Consider the following 19,307-nt stretch of genomic DNA (forward strand, 5'->3'; position numbering starts at 1 on the left):
AATGGTAGAACTGATCTTAAATTTCTAACGCCTATCTAACTTAAGCGGGCGTTTAAGATTTTTCTCCTAACTTTACACCATGCCATCAAACAAACAAAAAAGTTATACGACTGAGCAAACCAGATTATGCGGGCGATAAAACCGCAACGGCCGTAAAAAGAAATATGGCCTAGAAGCAGCAAAAAAAAAAGGTAAAAAAACATGTCGACCCCGTTGCTGTTTTGTGGTTTTCTGGAGTTGTTGATTTGCGGAAAAAGGTGTATCTCCAAGCTGAGATTCGCGAAAACAAAACAAAAAATGAGTTGGGAAGATCGTTCCGATTTTCTCGACTGACTGACAGGCTGGGATCATTTCCACCCTTCTGTTGGGACTGACGACAAACAAATTTTCTAATTTCGTGCGTGTATCCGGACTTTATTCCGTCTTAAGACTAAATCGCTGGACGACTAGGAATCGGTGGAACTTGACCGGTTTCATGACCTGTGTTAGCCTATATGGGCTACATATGTCAACTTCACTGCGGGTGGTTAGTGACACTCAGCCAGCTATAGGACATTATAATTCTTGGGTTGAACTTGGAAGGCTTGTACTCCATAGGTACTTGGCACTGAATGGTGCCAAGAAAACGCAAGAAGGGCAAGAAAACGGAATGACCAAGCTAGTCATACCTTTAACGAGGCTTAGCTAATAACCTTTACACATTTCTAGTAGGCCTATAAGTTGAGAGATTAGTTTTCCCTCTGCGTACGGTGTACCATCAAAGTTGGCGTTGACTAGAGAATTGCTCATGGCAAACATACCTTCTGAAGAAATAAATATTAGGCCTATTACGATTAGACGATTGCCTTGTTAGGTTAGGGGAATTAGGAACCTGCTGACTTTCCTAGTGTAAGCCATCCTGCACTTTTCTTTTCTGTACAATAACATTTGTAACATATCGAATTCAAGAGCTCAGAAGTTGAAGGAAATCCAAAATTTATAAACACGAGGTCAAGGTAGTGCCTTTTTTTTCAAACAAAGGTTTCTGAAATGTAATGGAGATAACTGGTCAACTTTCAAATCAAATTCAATCTCAATACTTAAAAAAACTCAAAAAAGTTATTCAAGATTCAAGATTCAAGATTCAAGATTCAAAATTCAATATTCAAGATTCAAGATTCAAGATTCAAGATTCAAAATTCCAGATTCAAAATTCCAGAAGATACCAGAAGATTCAAGAAGATTCCAGAAGATTCAAGAAGATTCAAGAAGATTCAAGAAGGTTCAAGAAGATTCAAGAAGATTCGAGAAGATTCAAGAAGATTCAGGAAGATTCAAGAAGATTGAAGAAGATTCAATAAGATTGGAGAAGATTCATGAAGATTCAAGAAGATTCAAGAAGATTCAAGAAGATTCGAAAAGATTCGAAAAGATTCAAAAAGATTCAAGAAGATTCAAGAAGATTCAAGAAGATTCAAGAAGATTCAAGAAGATTCAAGAAGATTCAAGAAGATTCAAGAAGATTCAAGAAGATTCAAGAAGAAATAAGAAGATTCAAGAAGATTAAAGAAGATTCATTAAAATTCAGAAGGATTCAAGAAGATTCGGGAAGATTCAAGAAGATTCAAGAAGATTCATGAAGATTCAAGAAGATTCAAGAAAATTAAAGAAGTTTAAAGAAGAATCAAGAATATTCAAGAAGATTAAAAAAAAATTAAGAAAATTAAATAAGATTCAAGAAGATTCAAGAAGATACAAGACAATTCAGGAAGATTCAAGAAGATTCAAGAAAATTCAAGACGATTCAAGAAGTTTCAAGAAGATTTGAGAAGATTCAAGAAGGTTCAAGAAGATTCAAGAAGATTCAAGAAGATTCGAGAAGATTCAAGAAGATTCAAGAAGATTCAAGAAGTTTTAAGAAGATTCAAGAAGAGTCAAAAAGATTCAAGAAGATTCAAGAAGATTAAAAAAAGATTCAAGAAGATTCAAGAAGATTCAAGAAGATTCAAGAAGATTTAAGAAGATTCAAGAAGATTCAGAAAGATTAAAGAAGTTTCAAGAAGATTCAAGAAGATTCAAGAAGATTCAAGAAGATTCAAGAAGATTCAAGAAGATTCAAGAAGATTCAAGAAGATTCAAGAAGATTTAGGAAGATTCAAGAAGATTCAAGAAGATTCAAGTAGATTCATGAAGATTCAAGAAGATTCAAGTGGATTCAAGAAGATTCAATAAGATGCAAGAAAATTCAAGAAGATTCAAGAAGATTCAAGAAGATTCAAGAAGATTCAAGAAGATTCAAAAAGATTCAAGAAGATTCAAGAAGATACAAGAAGATTCAAGAAGATTCAAAAAAATTCAAGAAGATTCAAGAAGATTCATGAAGATTCAAGAAGATTCAAGAAGATTCAAGAAGATTCAAGAAGATTCAAGAAGATTCAAGAAGATTCAAGAAGATTGAAGAAGATTCAAGAAGATTCAAGAAGATTCAAGAACATTCAAGAAGATTCAAGAAGATTCAAGAAATTCAAGAAGATTCAAGAAGATTCAAGAAGATTCAAGAAGATTCAAGAAATTCAAGAAGATTCAAGAAGATTCAAGAAGATTCAAGAAGATTCAAGAAGATTCAAGAAGATTCAAGAAGATTCTAGAAGATTTAAGAAGATTCAAGAAGATTCAAGAAGATTCAAGAAGATTCAAGAAGATTCAAGAAGATTCAAGAAAATTTAGAAGGATTCAAGAAGATCCGGGAAGATTCATGAAGATTCAAGAAGATTCAAGAAGATTCAAGAAGATTCAAGAAGATTCAAGAAGATGCAATAAGATTCAAGACGTTTCAAGAAGTTTCAAGAAGATTCCAGAAGTTTCAAGAAGATTCAAGAAGATTCAAGAAGATTCAAGATGATTCAAGAAGATTCAAGAAGATTCAAGAAGATTCAAGAAGATTTTAGAAGATTCAAGAAGATTCAAGAAGATTCAAAAGGATTCAAGAAGATTCAAGAAGATTCAAGAAGATTCAGGAAGATTCAAGAAGATTCAAGAAGATTCGAGAAGATTCAGGAAGATTCAAGAAGATTCAGGAAGATTCAGGAAGATTCAGGAAGATTCAGGAAGATTCAGGAAGATTCAAGAAGATTCAAGAATATTAAAGAAGATTCAAGAAGATTCAAGAAGGTTTGTAGAAGGTTCAAGGTTCAAGATTCAAGATTCAAGATTCAAGATTCAAGATTCAAGATTCATTATTCATGATTTAAGATTCAAGATTCAAGATTCAAGATTCAAGATTCAAGATTCAAGATTCAAGATTCAAGATTCAAGATTCAAGATTCAAGATTCAAGATTCAAGATTCAAGATTCAAGATTCAAGATTCAAGATTCAAGATTCAAGATTCAAGATTCAAGATTCAAGATTCAAGATTCAAGATTCATTATTCAAGATTCAAGATTCAAGATTCAAGGTTCAAGATTCAAGATTCAAGATTCAAAATTCAAGATTCAAGATTCAAGATTCAAGATTCAAGATTCTAAATTCTAGATTCTAGATTCAAGATTCAAGATTCAAGATTCATTATTCATGATTTAAGATTCAAGATTCAAGATTCAAGATTCAAGATTCAAGATTCAAGATTCAAGATTCAAGATTCAAGATTCAAGATTCAAGATTCAAGATTCAAGATTCAAGATTCATTATTCAAGATTCAAGATTCAAGATTCAAGGTTCAAGATTCAAGATTCAAGATTCAAGGTTCAAGGTTCAAGATTAAAAATTTGATGTTCTAAGAGAAACTATTTGAAATCTTTCGTCAGTAAGTAAATTTTAAAGAATTTCATATTTTGCTCGCTTAGTAAGAAAACAATCTTCTATTTTAAATTTTTTTTTTGTTTCGATTATAACCGTTAAAATCTTCATTTCATTCGGGACTCATATAAACGAAGCAGTTGACGGTCTTTGATCTTTGAAAAACATATTCGGTACAACTGTGTTCGATGTTTACTCTTGGGCTCGAACTCACGGACATCGGCTCAGGAAGCAACTGACTTTCCAACTGAGCTAGCTCACAAGCCTTAATTTTCCACTGATTCTGAAACGATGAATGGGCGGGGTGTACGAGATTATCGACAAGCACATAAGCGATGAACAGGGTTAATAACACTGTCATTCAAATGAGATGTCTTTTAAAGTGAAACAGAAAAAATGGAATATCTGCGGAAAGAAAATTGGAAACAATTTTAATACATTTGCCGCTGTAAAACGTTGAAATAGGTTGAGCTTTTATCAAAATTGATCCACTGCTGAATTTTTTAAATTGAACTATACGAAAAACTGTTCTCACTTACCCCAGTGTATCTTAATTTTATTTTTTTTTAAATTGTGTGAAAATTTTGCTTTAGTTTTCCGAAACAGAAGTCTCAATCCAAACTTCCGTTGATTGATTGTTATTTATAATTTAAATTGGCGTTTCAGTCAGAAGAAAGCAAATACTAGAATTTGTAATTTGCCCGACGTTTCGCCCTTTGGTCTTGGCTTTCCTTAAGGGATATTGCATTATATTCCCTTGAAGAAGGCCTAGGCCAAAGGCCGAAACGTCGGGAAAGTTGAAAATTTTAGTACTTGCTTTTTTTTCTGTCTGAAATGCCAATTCGAATAATAAAGAACAATAATCATCAGTCGTTGAAAATTACTAAAAATTAGTTGATTAAGAAATTTTGTTTTTAAAATGTTAAGTCGCAAAACCTATTTTCCTGTTCAAAATATGTATGGGAAAAAGAATTACGTATTTTTCTGATCAAAAACGTGATTTTTCACCAAAAAAATATACTTGATTCATATGACTATGATTGAAATGTTTTGAAAAAGATTACTCAACTGAACATTGAATCGATGAACTGATATTATGAGGTAAACAGATGAGTTGAGTTTCCCGTTTCAACGACCTTAAATTGATCAATTTTCGCTCATCAAACAGGTTATTTAGGTAAAATTCAAAACTCAATCGGAATTCGCGCCCAACTTCCGTCCAGCGCAATCATCCGGATAGAGCTATGGTTGATTGCAACTATCGAGTGTGGTGGTTGGTGAAGATGATCCAGTTAAATAACTAATGCTCAAATTTCCGAGCATTGAGTTACTAAACCCACTAAAGATGAGTGACGGATCCCAAGCATTACACCGACGACCGGAGGTTACCTTACACAATCCGCAAAATCTGACCAATTCTCATTCGTGACTCGCAGTTGTTTTTGCGACAGTTTGCGGTGTGACAGCGAAGAAAACCGTTTAACAGTTTTGCACAAACCAAACCAAATTGTCACCGTGCCTTGCCATACAAATTAATTGAGACATCCACCACCCCGTTCGGCTTGAGTTGACTTCACTAGTTTTGTTGAATTCTTCAGCGTTTTGGAGAGGGTCACTTGATCACACCGGATTAGTTGGTCGGTTTTTTTCCTTTTCTCAATTGATCAACCTTGAGCAGCCTGCAGCAGCAACAGCAACAGTAACAACCTGTTCCGATGGATGTTTGTATCCGGCGATTTGTTTTTTCCACTAATTGTTGTGTTTTTCTGTTTGTTGAATTAAAACATTAAAGACACTTTTTTCTGTTTTAAGACACACTTTTTCAAGTCTAGTGGCACATTTGAATAACTTTTTTGTTTTCGTTTGGGAATGTATTCATTCGTTTTCCTGCCTCCTAGATTGAATAAGGGTATAACAGTTTTCTTCAAACGTCATAACTCTCTTCTAACAATTTAACCAGTTAAGAAAACTGAAAGGCGCTTTTCACACAATGCACATATTTCTTTTATTTTTATGGCAGCTTTTAAGACGGCAATCACTTTAAACCTCAGGAAGCACAATGGAATGGCTTCCATTGGTAAGGGTGCAAATTTGGTTGTAACAAAAACCCCATCCTCAATCCTACCTAGTTATCATCACCAATTTTGCGGAACTAATTTGCTCTTGAGCGTCGAGATAAGCAGACTTCAGTCAAAGTCACACTACAGGAGTCTTCTCGATCTCGGTCCGAGTAGATTTATCTTGGCTAGCAGAAACTTTTCTGGCAGCAAATTCTTCGCAGCCTCCACCTTCGCTGTTATCTTCTTTTGGCACACAATGCGAAAACTAAGATAAGCGAAAGGTCTCGCGCTGCGGTTCGGTGTCACAGTCTTCTTCTGTTTTTGCAACACGTGAGAGATGGTTATCACTTGTTATCAGTGCAGAACCGAAAGGATCCAAAAATAAGTTAATTAAAACGCGAAACAAACGAAGACGAAAAATAAAATAACCGCGCTTCGCACTTGTTCGTTTGCACTTGGTTCGAATCGCGGTCGACCCGGCCACCGAAAAGGTTCTTCTCCACCGGACGGATCGCGTGGAACTGTTGCTCGGGTACCGTGCTGTTGTTGTTGCCGCCAAGCGCGGGAGAGTCGTCGCTCGAGTAACGAAACGTTCCGAAAATTGATGGACGGAAAAAGAAAACCAAACCAAACAAACTAAACCGAACCAAAGGCAAAAGCGAGCAAAGCTACAACGAAGAGTGTAGCAGACTCAGCTCAGTTCAGCTCAGAAAAACTCCAAAGCAAGAGTATGGTATCGTATGGGGTATCACCAAGAACGTTCTTTATTGGACCAAGTTGGATTACTCGACTTGTACGCAGGTTGTTGGTAGTTTCTTTATCACAGCTATCGCACCGTTATAGCGGAGATTTCTGCTCAGTGGGATGTGTCTATTTTAAAGTTTTTTTTTATTATTATTTAAAGTTTAGCTTCAATAAGAGCATTCACACGGTACACGGGTACACGGTAGGTAGTCGAGAGAACTGAAACCTCCCCTTGGACCTTTTATCGATCTCTAAACGAACTTTGATAGTTAAAAAAAGTGGTTTAGATACAAATGCGTATAAAGGGTGATACGGTCAAAATTTGGTCAAAATCATCTTGACGTATTTCTTTCAATTTTGCATTTAAAAAACCTGAACACCCCTCATTTTGAAGGTGTGTGTGTGTAGAATGTTGCTCCTATTTTGATTTTGGAATTCACTCTTCAGTTGTCAAAATGCCGTCCAAGTAAGAAGAGCAGCGTATCAAAATTTTGCTCGCGCATCGCGAAAGTCCGAGCTACTCGAACGCAAAGCAGGCAAAATCGCTAAAAGTTGCCAAATCAACCGTTACAAATGTAATTTAAGTGTTTGGGGAACGTTTGTCGACAGCCAGGAAGTCTGGATCGGGGGGAAATCGAAAACCGGAAGCCGCTGAGACGACAAAGAGAGTTGCTGGTAGTTTCAAGCGAAACCCTAACCTCTCTCTCCGAGATGCCGCAAATAAGCTTGGTGTATCGTCTACAACCGTGCATAGAGCCAAAAAACGAGCCGGACTATCGACTTACAAGAAGGTAGTGACTCCAATTCGTGATGATAAATAAAATACGACGGCCAAAGCGCGATCCCGAGGCTGTACACGACGATGCTGACGAAGTTTGACTGCGTGGTAATGGACGACGAAACCTACGTCAAAGCCGACTACAAGCAGCTTCCGGGACAGGAGTTTTATACGGCAAAAGGAAGGAGAAAGGTAGCAGATATTTTCAAGCACATGAAACTGTCAAAGTTCGCGAAGAAATATCTGGTTTGGCAAGCCATCTGTACCTGTGGCTTGAAAAGCAGCTTTTTCATAGCTTCCGGGACTATCAACCAAACATTTACGTGAAAGAGTGTTTGAATAAACGTCTGCTGCCTTTCCTGAAGAAACACTGTTGTTCCGTACTGTTTTGGCCGGATTTGGCATCTTGCCATCACGGTTAAAAGGCCATGGAGTGGTACGCCGCCAACAACGTGCAGATGGTTCCCAAGGACAAGAACCCTCCCAACACGTCAGAGCTCCGCCCAATTGAGAAATACTGGGCTATTGTCAAGCGGAACCTAAAGAAGACCAAATATACTGCTAAGGACGAGCAGCAGTTCAAGGCAAACTGGCTTTCTGCGGCGAAAAAGGTGGACAAGGGTGCTGTACAAAATCTGATGGCAGGGGTTAAGCGTGAGGCCCGGCAATTCGGATTTGGAAAAGCGGAAGCCTAACTGAATATTTTTCCTGAATTTTATACTAATTATAAAGAAATTTAATTTGATTTTTTAAATAAATGATTTCACCGATTTACACGCGTTTTTCCTTGACTAAGTTTTGACCGTACCACCCTTTAATGTACCTATGTCACTATAGCAGTCAACCTGTTTCTCAAAAAACCATTAGTGAACTTTTCTATTCTAAACTAAACTTAACGCAACTAACGCAACTAAAAGTTCCGTATTCACTTGAAAGTTTTATTTCGGCTGAACAAAGGATTCCAATTCGAATTGCCATCTCGTAAGGGCTTTCAATGTAGGTACCTTATACAGAACTTGATAGGTAAAATGGAGGCTTCAACGAAACAATACAAAAAATACTCATAAAAAAATGGATTTTCACATAACTTTGATCTCACAACAACTATAAACTTAATGTTAGAAATTTGGAAATGCTCAATTATTTACTTCATCAGAACAATTTAATTCATTAGCTCTGTTACATTTGTATGTCTTCTTGTGGCTATTTGAAAATAGTACTAATCCTAAAAAAAATCAAACGAAGTTGTTGGAAGTCTGAAGCGAGGTTGCCGAAAAAAAATTATGATGATGGTTTTCTGTAATGGAAATAGCATAAATTTCTTTGAAAAGTCATGAGAAATTCAGTTTTTCTTACATTTTACTCAAGAAAAATCGTTAAACAGTTTTAAATTCAAAATTTACGTTGACATAAAAACAATAATCTTGGGAATACGAACAAAATAAAAAAAAAAACTGTGAAATCTGTGAATATTTCTAAAATTCTGTGTTCTGTGACACAGAATTTGTGATGGAAATTTGCTAAAAACTCTGTGAAATTATAGATTTTTCTGTTATTTTGACAACTTTGGTCTGAAGAAGAATCATAGATGAAAAAATTAACGGTGTAACCGGTCACTTCCATCTGTACCGTTGAGCCGTCAACACGTACGTCGGAGCATCGTATCGTTGCTGTGTACCTGCAGGAACATTTTACATTATTTATTTTTTTCTTACCTGTTTTTCAATCAGCACTTTTCAGTGCTAAAATTATTTTCATTTTCTTCTTTTCATATTTTTCTCTTTTTTTCCAGCATGGGGAAGTCATCGGCCGGCTCAAGAACCGGTAGATACGAATTACCGAAACTAATTCAGGTTCATCGCCCAAAAAAGTTGAAATTTCCAATTCATTCGATGTCCTTCATAACATCGATGATGAGGAAATATTCATATTTAATTCTGATAAGAGTACTAAGAAACCTTCTTCTTCTTATACTCTTAAAAACGAAAAGGTTCCCCGAATTACGGTCACGATTCCTGACTTCAAAGCCTTTCGAAAAGAAATCGTCACTTCCGTCAAGCATGTGAAGATTTCTTTTCAGATCGGTCGAAGGGAAGCTGCTCGTATATTGGCGGAATCTTTCAATTATTTTCAAAATTTTTTAAATTTTTGAATAATAAAAAACATCAAATTTTTACTTACGACACTAGAAGTGATCGTCCTTTTAAAGTTGTACTTCGTGGTCTCACCGGCGATCAGACACCGGATGAGATCACAACTGAATTAAATTTTTTGTTAGGTTTTTCTCCAATTCAAGTAATTCAAATGAGAAAAAGAACCAAAACGAATAATATCAGTAGTGTTGGTTTTGCTCCTGAGCTTTATTTGATCCTTTTTAAAAAGGATCAAGTTAATAATTTGCAAATTCTTGAAAAGGCTCGTCTTATGTTTCATTGTCGAGTCAAATTCGAACCTTTTCGAAAATCTTCAACCAATTTCCTTCAAAATATTACACAATGTCGTCGTTGTCAAGCTTTTTGTCACGGCGACCTTCAAAAAAAGATCAAACGTCGTTTAAATTTCATTCGTAATGAAAATTTTGCTAAAGCAGTAGAGGACATAAAACCCTACTCAAAGCCGTTTTGGAAATTAACTAAAATTTTGAAAAAGCCCCAGAAACCAATTCCTACTTTGAAAGACGGGGATAAACTTTTTTTAACTAATGCAGAAAAAGCTCAAAAATTGGTCCAACAATTTGAGTCTGCTCATGATTTTAATTTAAACGTTGAAAGTCCAATTGATGCTCAAATTTCCCTTGAATTTGATGATATTCTTTCTAAACAAAATGTATTTGAAAGTTCTTGTGAGACAAATATTGATGAACTTAAATTGATTTTCAAAAAATTTAAAAATATGAAAGCCCCGGGGGAAGATGGATTTTCTATATTCTTATTAAAAAATTGCCTGAAAGCACTTTAAATTTTTTAGTTAAGATCTTCAATAAATGTTTTCACTTGGCTTAAATATTTTCACAATAAATGGAAAAATGCCAAAGTAACACCAATTTTAAAACCTGGAAAAAGTGCTTCAGAGCCTTCAAGTTATCGACCAATTAGTTTGGTCCCTTCTTTAAGTAAACTATTTGAGAGAGTTATTTTGAATAGAATGATGATTCACATTAATCAGAATTCTATTTTCCCTGATGAACAATTTGGTTTTCGTTATGGACATTCTACTACACATCAACTTTTGAGTGTAACTAATATGATTAACGCTAGCAAATCTGAAGGTTATTCAACTGGTGTTGCTCTTCTTGATATTGAAAAAGCTTTTGACAGTGTTTAGCACAAAGGTTTAGTAGCTAAAATAGCTCGATTTGATTTTCCCGTATATCTCACTAAAATTATACAAAATTATTTGACTAGCCGAACCTTACAAGTAAGCTATCAAAATTCATGCTCTGAAAGGACACCCATTAGAGCTGGTGTCCCTCAGGGCAGTATACTTGGGCCAATTTTATACAATATTTTTACTTCTGATCTTCCTGATGTACCAGAAGGAAAAGGTAGAAGATTATTTGCTGATGATACTTTGCTTTCAGTCAAAAGTCTAAATTTACGGGTGGTACGCAGTAGATTTCAACAAAATTGAAGTTCTTTTTTTAATTACTTGAAAATGTGGAAAATTTCTCCTAACGCTTCCAAAACTCAACTTATTTTATTTCTCCATAAGCCAAGTGCTAAATTTTTAAAACATAATGAAAATCATTCCATAACTTTTAATCGGGTTTCATTAGAATGGTCTGATCGCGTGAAGTACTTGGGACTCACACTTGATCGGAATCTTACTTTTAAAAATCACATTGAAAATATTCAATCTAAATGTAATAAATACACTAAATCTCTTTATTCTCTCATCAGCAGGAAATCCAAGTTGTGTCTGCGAAATAAGATGCTCATCTACAAACAAGTGTTCCGACCAGCGATAATGTATGCAGTTCCGATTTGGTCTAGCTGCTGCGCGACGAGGAAGAAAGCCACCCAGAGGATTCAGAACAAGGTTCTGAAAATGATTTTGCGGCTTCCACCTTGGCACAGCACCGAAGATTGCGGGCATGGAATCTATCGAAAAGATGGCCAACAAAATCATCTCCAACTTCAGAGGCAAATCGATGCAGTCTTCCATCGCAGAAATTAGTTCTTTTTACAATTAAGTTAGTTTTTAGGATATAGTTTAGGCTTAGGTTGATATATAAATATATTTTTTCTATACAGGATATTCTCCTATAAATCAAATAATTTATTGCTCTAGCAAGTTTAAATCAAATAAACAATGTTTAATATTTACTTAATTAAAGAGTTGAACTGATCATAATTGATCTGAACACTTAATATACAGTAATAACATAACTTGAATGTAATGATTAAAAGGTTAATAAAGACTTATTTAAAAAAAACGGTGTAACCGGTTGGTTACAAATTGTTAGATTTTTGTTTCAGTTTTGTAATCTTATATGTTGTATGTTAGAAAATTCATGTTCTTGTACGGTCTGACTCCAAGATAGCACAACAGTAGGCTACGTTTCCTGCGTGCTGTTGTCAATGGAGGAAAAGGAGGATCAAGTGGAAAATGGAATGAAAAAGTCGAAAAGGAAGCTTGCTTCCATATTTCGAGGTCTCTTCTAAATCAGGCGTCCGTGAGTAAAGTCCGTGTTGTGTTTAGTGTTCGTGAAACTCCAAAGAATTCGCCCGGAAACACCGGTTGGCTTCCTCACGGCTCGGCGCGCAGATCCTTTGTGGTCTCGCGCCTAATCGTAAAAGACCATCATCATCGTCCTCGGGTTCTGCGGAATCCTAACTTCCAAGGAGGACTTCTCTTCTCGGCCTGTCCGGATACGAGGCACTCAGGCCGAATAAACGTCAACAAAGGACGACGCCTGCAACAACTGAGTCTAGCAACGCCCGCTGGCGCCGACAGTTTCGGCACCCCGTCGATACGCCAATATAGCCCTTCTGCTTCCGGAACTGGAGATCTACAACCAGCAGCACAACTACGGTCAGTGAAAGCTTACACGGCACATTACAGACAGAAATTAATTATTGTACACACAGACAACACGCCACATAAAAACATCAATAAAATAACAATTAACATGAAATTTCCGAGTTCTTGTCGTTTATCCATGAAGTCCTGTTGGGCTTGTGATATAGCTCAGTTGGCAAGTCTGTTGTCTCCTGAGCCGATGTCCGCGAGTTCGAGCCCAAGAGTAAACATCGAACGCAGTTGTACCGGATAGTTTTTCAATAACGATCCGCCAACTGCAACGTTGATAAAGTCGCGAATGCCATAAAGATGGTAAAACGACTATAATCGAAAAAAAAAAAACATGAAGTCCTGAGGTTCCATACTCTTAGAGTACCTTGCTTTGGCTGATCAGCCACTTCATATCAGTAACAACGGTTATGAACAAACGCGGGAGAAAGTCGTACAGAAACAAAAAAAAATTAATGTTAAACAATATTGTTCAATGGTTAAAATGTCCCTTCCACTTCTAAAGAAGCGTATGGAATGGAGTAAAGACCAAAATGGGCCTGAAGGGATCGTCAAAATAATCGAAATTAATACGTATTATTGTTGATTTACTTTTAAAGCTTGTTCGAGAATTCCTTTTTTCAATGATTTGATTTTATAAATAAAACCAAATTTTGTGATGAATTATGTACCTCAAAAGTAATAGATACTTGAATAGTGTTTGAATCAAATAACTAAAAATATGTTCAATTTTATTTTTAAATAGCAGGCCCTTAAAACATGGAACAAAACTGCAAAGAATCAAGAAGAACTCAAATATTGAGCTTAATTAGAGTGTCCTGCCCGAGAATTCCCGGGAATGAAAAAAATCGGGACTTTCCGAATTCCGGGAAACGCGAACAAAATCCCGGTAATTTCCGAAGACAATAAAAAAATTCAAATTATTAAATCTAACACGATCTCAGTTAGAAAAATGGATCAAATTGAGCCAGAAAAATGATAGTTCTACTTTGATATATGGCTTACACTAAATTTGTTTTTCTAAAAATTGGTTAATTTATTGAATTTGATATGAAATGTTTTTCCGTTGGAAAACTTAGTGTAAAAGTAAAAAACAACGTGACAAAGAATCTATACAACTAAATAATTTCAATGCAGAAACGGTACGAAAACAACCTGAATGTTCTTTTTTGCAACTTTTTGCAGTTAGAACGTCCGATTTGCAAACTGTGACAGTAGCAAAATTATCGGCAAATAAATGACATATTTTGAAACAGAAGGATAGTTATCTGAAAATTTACCAGATTTTTCTGAACAACCTGAAGTCGATAGTGGAAAATTGTTCTCAATCATTTCAAATTTTTGCAGCAAGAATCAGTTAGTCAGTGATATTTTTGCCATTTTTGTGTTTTTTTGTATTTTTCTGTAATTTTTGTAATTTTTGAAATTTTTGTAATTTTTGTAAGTTTTGAAATTTTTTAAATTTTTGTAATTTCTGTCATTTTGTAGTTTTGTAATTTTTGTAATTTTTGTAATTTTTGTAATTTTTGTAATTTTTGTAATTTTTGTATTTTTTTTTTCTTTATTTTAAGAGACTTTCAGCCTTTGGCTGGTTCGTTTCTGGAAGAAGTTTATTCTAGTTTACATATCATCAAACAAATAAGATTCTTTAAGGAAACAAAGTAGTTTTTCCTCTTCTACTTCGTCATTTGAAAGGATATTCATTATGGACACGCCAATCTGGTACGCCTCTCTGGGTCCTTGGAGTTCAGGACATTCGATGAGTATGTGTTCCACTGTTTGCCTTACGTTGCATAAATCACACATCCTTGCTGGTTCCCCGGAGACATAATGCCGATGAGTATACCTCGTGTGCCCAACCCGAAGCCTCGATTACAATACTTGTTCTTTCCTACTAGCTCGATCTTTCTTTGTATTTTTTGTAATTTCTTGTAATTTTTTTGTAATATTTGTATTTTTTGTAATTTTTGTAATTTTTGTCATTTTTGCCATTTTGGTCATTTTTGTCATTTTTGTCATTTTTGTCATTTTTGTCATTTTTGTCATTTTTGTCATTTTTGTCATTTTTGTCATTTTTGTCATTTTTGTCATTTTTGTCATTTTTGTCATTTTTGTCATTTTTGTCATTTTTGTCACTTTTGTCATTTTTGTCATTTTTGTCATTTTTGTCATTTTTGTCATTTTTGTCATTTTTGTCATTTTTGTCATTTTTGTCATTTTTGTCATTTTTGTCATTTTTGTCATTTTTGTCATTTTTGTCATTTTTGTCATTTTTGTCATTTTTGTCATTTTTGTCATTTTTGTCATTTTTGTCATTTTTGTCATTTTTGTCATTTTTGTCATTTTTGTCATTTTTGTCATTTTTGTCATTTTTGTCATTTTTGTCATTTTTGTCATTTTTGTCATTTTTGTCATTTTTGTCATTTTTGTCATTTTTGTCATTTTTGTCATTTTTGTCATTTTTGTCATTTTTGTCATTTTTGTCATTTTTGTCATTTTTGTCATTTTTGTCATTTTTGTCATTTTTGTCATTTTTGTCATTTTTGTCATTTTTGTCATTTTTGTCATTTTTGTCATTTTTGTCATTTTTGTCATTTTTGTCATTTTTGTCATTTTTGTCATTTTTGTCATTTTTGTCATTTTTGTCATTTTTGTCATTTTTGTCATTTTTGTCATTTTTGTCATTTTTGTCATTTTTGTCATTTTTGTCATTTTTGTCATTTTTGTCATTTTTGTCATTTTTGTCATTTTTGTCATTTTTGTCATTTTTGTCATTTTTGTCATTTTTGTCATTTTTGTCATTTTTGTCATTTTTGTCATTTTTGTCATTTTTGTCATTTTTGTCATTTTTGTCATTTTTGTCATTTTTGTCATTTTTGTCATTTTTGTCATTTTTGTCATTTTTGTCATTTTTGTCATTTTTGTCATTTTTGTCATTTTTGTCATTTTTGTCATTTTTGTCATTTTTGTCATTTTTGTCATTTTTGTCATCTTTGTCATTTTTGTCATTTTTGTCATTTTTGTCATTTTTGTCATTTTTGTCATTTTTGTCATTTTTGTCAGTTTTGTCATTTTTGTCATTTTTGTCATTTTTGTCATTTTTGTCATTTTTGTCATTTTTGTCATTTTTGTCATTTTTGTCATTTTTGTCATTTTTGTCATTTTTGTCATTTTTGTCATTTTTGTCATTTTTGTCATTTTTGTCATTTTTGTCATTTTTGTCATTTTTGTCATTTTTGTCATTTTTGTCATTTTTGTCATTTTTGTCATTTTTGTCATTTTTGTCATTTTTGTCATTTTTGTCATTTTTGTCATTTTTGTCATTTTTGTCATTTTTGTCATTTTTGTCATTTTTGTCATTTTTGTCATTTTTGTCATTTTTGTCATTTTTGTCATTTTTGTCATTTTTGTCATTTTTGTCATTTTTGTCATTTTTGTCATTTTTGTCATTTTTGTCATTTTTGTCATTTTTGTCATTTTTGTCATTTTTGTCATTTTTGTCATTTTTGTCATTTTTGTCATTTTTGTCATTTTTGTCATTTTTGTCATTTTTGTCATTTTTGTCATTTTTGTCATTTTTGTCATTTTTGTCATTTTTGTCATTTTTGTCATTTTTGTCATTTTTGTCATTTTTGTCATTTTTGTCATTTTTGTCATTTTTGTCATTTTTGTCATTTTTGTCATTTTTGTCATTTTTGTCATTTTTGTCATTTTTGTCATTTTTGTCATTTTTGTCATTTTTGTCATTTTTGTCATTTTTGTCATTTTTGTCATTTTTGTCATTTTTGTCATTTTTGTCATTTTTGTCATTTTTGTCATTTTTGTCATTTTTGTCATTTTTGTCATTTTTGTCATTTTTGTCATTTTTGTCATTTTTGTCATTTTTGTCATTTTTGTCATTTTTGTCATTTTTGTCATTTTTGTCATTTTTGTCATTTTTGTCATTTTTGTCATTTTTGTCATTTTTGTCATTTTTGTCATTTTTGTCATTTTTGTCATTTTTGTCATTTTTGTCATTTTTGTCATTTTTGTCATTTTTGTCATTTTTGTCATTTTTGTCATTTTTGTCATTTTTGTCATTTTTGTCATTTTTGTCATTTTTGTCATTTTTGTCATTTTTGTCATTTTTGTCATTTTTGTCATTTTTGTCATTTTTGTCATTTTTGTCATTTTTGTCATTTTTGTCATTTTTGTCATTTTTGTCATTTTTGTCATTTTTGTCATTTTTGTCATTTTTGTCATTTTTGTCATTTTTGTCATTTTTGTCATTTTTGTCATTTTTGTCATTTTTGTCATTTTTGTCATTTTTGTCATTTTTGTCATTTTTGTCATTTTTGTCATTTTTGTCATTTTTGTCATTTTTGTCATTTTTGTCATTTTTGTCATTTTTGTCATTTTTGTCATTTTTGTCATTTTTGTCATTTTTGTCATTTTTGTCATTTTTGTCATTTTTGTCATTTTTGTCATTTTTGTCATTTTTGTCATTTTTGTCATTTTTGTCATTTTTGTCATTTTTGTCATTTTTATCATTTTTGTCATTTTTGTCATTTGTGTCATTTTTGTCATTTTTGTCATTTTTGTCATTTTTGTCATTTTTGTCATTTTTGTCATTTTTGTCATTTTTGTCATTTTTGTCATTTTTGTCATTTTTGTCATTTTTGTCATTTTTGTCATTTTTGTCATTTTTGTCATTTTTGTCATTTTTGTCATTTTTGTCATTTTTGTCATTTTTGTCATTTTTGTCATTTTTGTCATTTTTGTCATTTTTGTCATTTTTGTCATTTTTGTCATTTTTGTCATTTTTGTCATTTTTGTCATTTTTGTCATTTTTGTCATTTTTGTCATTTCTGTCATTTTTGTCATTTTTGTCATTTTTGTCATTTTTGTCATTTTTGTCATTTTTGTCATTTTTGTCATTTTTGTCATTTTTGTCATTTTTGTCATTTTTGTCATTTTTGTCATTTTTGTCATTTTTGTCATTTTTGTCATTTTTGTCATTTTTGTCATTTTTATCATTTTTGTCATTTTTGTCATTTTTGTCATTTTTGTCATTTTTGTCATCTTTGTCATTTTTGTCATTTTTGTCATTTTTGTCATTTTTGTCAGTTTTGTCATTTTTGTCAGTTTTGTCATTTTTGTCAGTTTTGTCATTTTTGTCATTTTTGTCAGTTTTGTCATTTTTGTCATTTTTGTCATTTTTGTCATTTTTGTCATTTTTGTCATTTTTGTCATTTTTGTCATTTTTGTCATTTTTGTCATTTTTGTCATTTTTGTCATTTTTGTCATTTTTGTCATTTTTGTCATTTTTGTCATTTTTGTCATTTTTGTCATTTTTGTCATTTTTGTCATTTTTGTCATTTTTGTCATTTTTGTCATTTTTGTCATTTTTGTCATTTTTGTCATTTTTGTCATTTTTGTCATTTTTGTCATTTTTGTCATTTTTGTCATTTTTGTCATTTTTGTCATTTTTGTCATTTTTGTCATTTTTGTCATTTTTGTCATTTTTGTCATTTTTGTCATTTTTGTCATTTTTGTCATTTTTATCATTTTTATCATTTTTGTCATTTTTGTCATTTTTGTCATTTTTGTCATTTTTGTCATTTTTGTCATTTTTGTCATTTTTGTCATATTTGTCATTTTTGTCATTTTTGTCATTTTTGTCATTTTTGTCATTTTGGTCATTTTTGTCACTTTTGTCATTTTTGTCATTTTTGTCATTTTTGTCATTTTTGTCATTTTTGTCATTTTTGTCATTTTTGTCATTTTTGTCATTTTTGTCATTTTTGCCATTTTTGTCATTTTTGTCATTTTTGTCATTTTTGTCATTTGTGTCATTTTTGTCATTTTTGTCATTTTTGTCATTTTTGTCATTTTTGTCATTTTTGTCATTTTTGTCATTTTTGTCATTTTTGTCATTTTTGTCATTTTTGTCATTTTTGTCATTTTTGTCATTTTTGTCATTTTTGTAATTTTTGTCATTTTTGTCATTTTTTTCATTTTTGTCATTTTTGCCATTTTTGTCATTTTTTACTTTATTTTATCATATTTGTCACTTTTGTCATGTTTCTAAATTTTTGTTATTTTTGTCATTTTGAAAGTACGAATTCCGTAAATCCAAAATTAAAATTCAAAATATTTCATTTTTTCAAATTAATCTATTTATTTGACTTAAGAATTCAGAATGTTGTTGGCTTAAGTAAGGTATCACTATGATGGCATCCTGATTTCAATCGCTTAGCCTTAAATCGCCCATAACAGAAGCTGGCGGAAAGGCACTGTTTTGGAATATTTGTCCACCACCCGTTGTGCGCCAAAAGCTCCAGATTTACATAACACAGGTGCATAATTGCGAATGTTTTATTTTGTCAATTAAAGCAGTTGCACAGCGAGCTCGCCGTTTTTTTTTCTCTCTTCCTTTTGTGTATGACACAAACGCAGCGATTTTCACGCCCGAGTCGCGTGCCTTTCTCTACTCTACGCGACGAACGTGAAGCAGCAGCCATGGGACGCCATCTAACGCCATAAACACACATGCTGGCTGGCTGGGGCTCGCTAAAGAGTTGAGTTGGGGCGAGGAGAAAAAAAAACATAAACGTAAACACAAAAGCCATACAAAAGCTCCAGCAGCCAGTCAGTTTAGCGTCTGGAAACATGTTTATTCCATATGTTATTTTGTATGTGCTAAGCCTCTGCTGAAAAGTGTGAGCAAACAATAAGCCTCGCAATGCGCCTCAACGCCATCAGCCAGATAGTCTGTTGTTGGCTCAATTTAGTTTCGATTTGATCCGAATACTGCAGGTGACAATTCGATGTACTGAAACCGAATCATAACAGATTTGAGGAAAAAAAATAGATTTTCAACGATTCGAATGCGCTGAAGGTTGCAATCAACTGACGGTTCGTCATATTTACAACTCCT

General features: G+C 32.9%; 2 protein-coding genes across 2 annotated transcripts in view; both read right to left on the reverse strand.

Annotated features, from left to right (window-relative positions):
• The window catches only part of LOC129743412 (uncharacterized), a 9,649-nt gene extending 3,304 nt beyond the window's left edge, over positions 1-6,345 (reverse strand). The window contains exon 1 of the mRNA XM_055735446.1: positions 5,901-6,345. The gene's annotated coding sequence lies outside the window, so the exon portion shown is untranslated. The remainder of the gene's footprint in view (positions 1-5,900) is intronic.
• Positions 1-19,307, reverse strand: part of LOC129743413 (ER membrane protein complex subunit 4) — a 22,460-nt gene that overhangs the window by 1,661 nt on the left and 1,492 nt on the right. The window lies entirely within an intron of this gene.

Source organism: Uranotaenia lowii, chromosome 2 (assembly GCF_029784155.1).
Source record: "Uranotaenia lowii strain MFRU-FL chromosome 2, ASM2978415v1, whole genome shotgun sequence".
Lineage (NCBI taxonomy): Eukaryota > Metazoa > Arthropoda > Insecta > Diptera > Culicidae > Uranotaenia > Uranotaenia lowii.